Genomic DNA, 6,000 nt, shown 5'->3' on the forward strand with positions numbered 1-6,000 from the left:
TTTTTTTTAAAAGAAAGAATCAAACACATACAGGTCATATTTCAAATACAATTATAGTATTTGTCTATAGTGGGATGAAGGATAATGAAGTAAACAAAATAGCTGAATCTGGTGGTACACATCTATAAAACTAGCATGTGAGAGAAAGAAATAGGAGAATCAAGAGTTTGAGGTCAGCCTGGGTTGCACAGTGAGACACTATATGTAGAAAAATAAAAAAATTAAAAAAATTAAGATAAAGTAAAAGAGAATATCTTATATTGATGGATGATAAAAGTGTGGCATATTCTTTGTAATATAGATGGCTCAGTTTATGATTTTGTAACAGCTTACTATAACATATAAAGTTACTAAAGTGAATTTGATGTGTAGCAAAAGAAACTACAGCAAAAAAGGCAAAATGTAGGAGGGAAAATATTTGCACACTATATATCAGATGTGAAATTAATATATAAAATATATGATAATCTCACTCAACCCAATAGTGAAGCAATCAAAAAACTAATAATATGCTTTAAAATGAGGAAAGAACCAGCGTAGACATTTCTCCAAAGAGGACATATAAATGACCAACCAGGTACTTAAAAAAGAGTTCAACATCTTTCTTTAGTCATCAGGGAAATAGAATTTGATAATCCATGAGATACTTCCTCATCCTTGATAAGAAGGTCATACAGATGGCTGTAGAGATTGCTTAGTGGTTAAAGGACTTACCTGTAAAGGCAAAGGACCTAGGTTTGATTCCCCAGGACCCACATAAGCCACATGCACAAGGTGGTGCATGTGTCTGGAGTTTGTTTGCAGTGGCTGGAGGTTCTGGTACACCCATTCTCTCTGTCTGTCTCTTTCTCTCTCTCAAATAATATAAATAAGAAGGTCATATAGAGTTAAGAGATGACAAGTGTTAACAAGGATATGAAAAATGAGAACCCTTGTGCACTATTGGTGAGAGTGCAAAATACTTCTATGGAAACTGGTAGGAATGTTTCTCAAAAAAGTAAATATAGAATGATTATATGGTAGAGGAGTCCCACCTCTGAGTGTTCTCCAAAAGAATTGAAATCAATATGGCAAAAAAAAGGTTATCTTTACTCTCATAATCTTTCTGGTGCTATTTTTTATATTTAGTTGCAAATTGAGAGAGAGAAAGAACACACCAGGTCTTCTAGCCACTGCAAAGGAACTCCAAATACATGTATCACTTTGTGCATCTGCCTTTATGTGGGTACTGGGGAATCAAATCCAGGTCATTAGGCATTGCAGGAAAGTTCCTTAACTGTTGAGCCATTTCTCCAGCCCCTCTGGTGCTATTTTTATAGCCGTGACATATAACAAACTAAATGTCCATAGATGGATAAGTAGGTAGAGAAAATTATATATATACACATGCATATGTGAATATTATTCAGAGTTCACAAGAAGGATATCAGACTGGGGATGTAGCTCAATGGTAGAGTACTTACTTACTATATGCAAGGCTCTGGGTTCTATCCCCAGCACACCAAAACAGAAAAAAAAAAAAAAAGAATATGAAGGCTGGATGTGGTGGTGGCATAAAACTGTAACAGGAAGAGGCTAGACAGGGGAATCATAAGTTTGAAGCCATGCTGGGCTACATAATCAGAAAATATTTCAAATAAATTAGATTCTGGTGTGATAACAAAGATCAACCTTCAGGACATAATGTTAAGTGTAATAGACTAGTTACAGGACAAAATTACATGATTCCATTCACATGAGGAACTTAAGAGTTGCACTTTGTAGAGCAAACAGTAGAATGATATTTGACAGGCTGGAGGGGAGGCAGAAGTGAGGAGTTGCTATTTAATGTAAGTAAAGTTTTAGACATGCAAGATAAATAAGTTTTAGAGATCCACTATATATCACTGTGCCTATAATTAGTAATTCTGTATTATCCATTTAAAAACTGTTATGAGGGGCTGAAAAGATGATGTTGCTATTAAGGCACATGCCTGCAATGCCAAAGGATCCAGGTTCAATTCCCCAGGACCCACATAAAGCCAGATGCACAAGGTGGCACATATGTCTGGAATTTGTTTGCAGTAGCTAGAGGCTCTGGCAAGCCCATTCTCTCTATCTTCCTCTTTCTCTCTCTCAAATAAATTAAAGTTTGTGTTGAATAATCTGCTGTAATCCTGATGGGCTTGCCTTTGTAGGTAACTTGATTTTTCTCTCTAACTGCTTTCAATATTTTTTCTTTGGTGTGTGTGTTTGGAAGTTTGATTATAATATGGCGAGGAGAGGTTCTTTCTGGGTTTTGTCTGGCTGGGGTTCTAAAGGCTTCCTGTATCTGCATTGGTACCTCCTTCCCAATTTGGGGGAAGTTTTCTTCTATGATTTTGTTGAAGACGCCTACTATGTCTTTGGAGTGAAATTCTTCTCCTTCTATTATGCCCTGAATTCTTATATTGGATCTTTTCATAGTGTCCCGAATATCTTGAAATTCACATTCATACTTTTCTATTAGTTTGTCTTTCTCTTTGTTGGACTGTATTAGATCTGCCACCTGGTCTTCTAGCTTAGACATTCCGTCCTCTCCTTCATCCATTCTACTGGTGAGATTTTCTAGAGTTTTTTATGTCATTAACTGTGTTCTTCATTGCTAGTAATTCTGACTGGTTTTTCTTTATTATTTCTATTTCCTTATTTATGTCTTGTATTGCCTTATTTCATTAAATTAGTGTCCTGCGTCTTCTTTGATTCCTTTGGGTTCCTCTTTGATTCCTTTGATTTGTTCTTTGACTTCTTTGAACATATTTGCAGTCATTCTTTTGAAATCTTTCTCAGGCATTTCCTCTAACTCGTTCTCACTGGAGGTCATTTCTGATGCATTAATACTTTTAGGTGGATTTATATTGTCTTGCTTTTTAGTGTTTCTTGTGTTGTATATATTTTTGCATCTTGGATTAAGTTAATGCTTGGATTTTCTAGCTAGCTGGGTATTCTTAGCTGTATCAATTGATCTGATGTTATATATCTTCAGGGTAGGAGCTTAAAGTGTTAGGTGTGGCTCTTAAGATTCTCAGAGTATCTACAAAGGTGTTCCTAGGGGTTGAGTTTGCCTGCTATGGGAGTATTCAAGTAGGCTGAGTGGAATAAAATACAGGTAGATTCTGATGCTATCTGGCTAAATGTTTATACTATGCTCACCAAACTGCCCAGTAAGCACTTCTCTTAATGTTCATACCCATATATTAATGCTACTTTCACTTTTGTTTAAAAGAGAATCTTTTCTTTTCAGATGGCAGTGACCTTGAGATACCTCAGAAGGCATCATGATGCTGGGAAGAAGTGACAGGAGTGCTCAGCACTGCAATATCTCCATCACACCTTCCAAAGCTCAAGGTCCATTGTGGAAGAGGTGGCAGAGAGAATGTAAGAGCCAAAGGAAAGGAAGACTCCTTACAACGTGCTCCTCCAGACACAAAATAGCCTGGATATCCATGAGCTCACAGTCCCTGACACTACCTACACAAGGCCATCATAATAGGAGGAAAAGATGATGCCATTAAAATAAAAGAGAGACTGATTGATGGAGAGTGGAGTTTCAAAGGGGAAAGTGGGGGGGTGGGAAAGGAAGGAATTACCATGGGTTATTATTTATAGTTATGGAAGTTGTCAATAAATAAATAAAGTGAAAAAAGATAAGTTACCTTCAAATGAAATTGAGATAAAAGCAACAGACCCTAAAAAAGTACAAGGAAAATAAACTAACTGTAAGGAATCCCCCACCAAACCTTAAAGCAAATCTATGTCACCAATAGAAAGAATCACTGTAAGTTGAATTCAAAGGTATTCAAAGCTATTCAAATCTACTGAAAGAGCTTACATTATTGATCAGAAACATTTACTCTTATACCAATTAAAAATTTCATCATTTTATGTAAATTTCCCACATGCCACCCCTAAAATTTCTTCTTTTACAAAATTTTCTGCATCCTATTCAAACTAAAACTCTCACACAATTAAGCAGCTGCATAACCGTCTGAAAGACATTCCTTCAGCACTTAAACACTGAAACACTTCACGAAAGAGCAGGGCTCCCTGTGCTTTCTATGAAATTATATAACTTTTCCAAGACCAAAGTCTCATGTGTGCTCAATAGAATAGCCTTTTTGCCTATAGCAAGCACCAAGAAACCACCCAAAGCTTCCAACCAGAGCTCTGGCTCTCCTTTTCTTCCTCTGAACCAATCTATCTTCCTGATAATCCCAGGAGGCTAAGGTAGGAAGACTGCTATGAGTTTGGGGCAAACCTGGGCTGAGTTTCAGATCAGCCAGTGATACAGTAAGACCCTGCCTAAGCCTCTCCAAATCCCCCCAAACAAGCAAACAAATGAACAAAAACCCTAGGAACTTTTTCCAGAGGTCTTCACAGATCTTGCTTTTATAATGGATAGAAAATCCTGCTTACTCCTCCCTGGATGGTGGGGGTTAAACTTGTTTCCTGCTTGCTGGCTATTGAAGGTGGTCTGAAGAGTTCATTGTAATCTGGGAATGTCTTTAATATATAGGATGGAGTAAGTAGGTGGGATGTTGAGGAAGAAATGATGTCGCTCCTGGCATAAAAATTAAAGCAGGTTAAAGCCGGGCGTGGTGGCGCACGCCTTTAATCCCAGCACTCGGGAGGCAGAGGTAGGAGGATCGCAAGAGTTCGAGGCCACCCTGAGACTCCATAGGGAATTCCAGGTCAGCCTGAGCCAGATCGAGACCCTACCTCAAAAAACCAAAAAAAAAAAAAAAAAAAAAAAAAAAAAAATTAAAGCAGGTTAGAAAGAACAGGTGCTGCAAGAAGGTGAAACAGAAGTCAGAGATCCAGTACAATGTGGAGAAGGTTGTTTGGGGTGAGATTATTTCATTTTAAGAATGGTGGTTGTGTGAGACTTGATCAAGGCATGAGTGTCCCCAAAGAGCAAAGATGAAAGCTATAGTTAGAACTGGGCTGTACAGAGAAAGATCTTCACTGAGATCTAGTCAGGAACTGTCCTTCAACTGGTATACTTCATCAAATCTAAGATATCATCACATATAAGAGGTACAATTATCATCACACTAATAAAATTAAAGGATTATAGGGCCGGGTGTGGTGGCACACGCTTTTAATCCCAGCACTTGGGAGGTAGAGGTAGGAGGAGCACCATGAGTTCGAGGCCACCCTGAGACTCCATAGTGAATTCCAGGTCAGCCTAGGCTAGAGTGATACCCTACCTTGAAAAAAATAAAAAATAAAAAACAAAACCAGCAATGCGGCATTTAGGCTTCTCCTGGTGGTAGTCTGTGCTGGTGTGGTGGTGAGGCCAACGACCACATCATCTGATGTTACTGCAAAGGCCTATCCCTTCACAAATGCTCACCTCACCAAGAAACTACTGGACCTTGTTCAGCAATCCTGTTACCACAAACAACTTCAGAAAGGAGCAAATGAGTCCACCAAAACACTGAGCAGGGCATCTCTGAGTTCACTGTGATGGCAGCAGATGCTGAACCCTTGGAGATCTTCCTGCATCCCCCCCCACACACTGCTGTGTGAAGACAAGAATGTCCCCTATGTCTTTGTGCGTTCCAAGCAGGCCCTGGGCTGGTCCTGTGGGGTCTCCAGGCCTGTCATTGCCTGTTGTATCACCATCAAAGAAGGCTCTCAGCTCAAGCCGCAGATCCAGTCCATTCAAGCAGTCTATTGAAAGGCTCTTAGTCTAAGCCTGTAGCCTTGGCCATTCCCTGACACCCTCCTCCTTGTGTATCATATTGTCTGTGTTAACATGTAGTATTTTCAGCAGCTCTCTTATAAAATATTGTACTACATATGGGCTTTTTTTGGTCTTATGGTTGTTTTCACTTTTGTGTCCTTCATTCTGTCAGAATTCTACCATCCTTTAATCTCCCCTTTGGAAAAATGAACAAATGCCCAAAATAGAATGGTACCATGTATTAGCAGGAAGAATCAGAAGCCTGACTGAGCCAGACATGTCATTACACTTTC

General features: G+C 38.9%; 1 pseudogene; it reads left to right on the forward strand.

Moving 5' to 3' along the window:
* The window catches only part of LOC101613119, a 62,660-nt pseudogene extending 56,911 nt beyond the window's left edge, over positions 1-5,749 (forward strand).
* Positions 5,750-6,000: the final 251 nt, after the last annotated feature.

This window comes from Jaculus jaculus, chromosome X, assembly GCF_020740685.1.
Source record: "Jaculus jaculus isolate mJacJac1 chromosome X, mJacJac1.mat.Y.cur, whole genome shotgun sequence".
In the NCBI taxonomy this organism is placed as follows: domain Eukaryota; kingdom Metazoa; phylum Chordata; class Mammalia; order Rodentia; family Dipodidae; genus Jaculus; species Jaculus jaculus.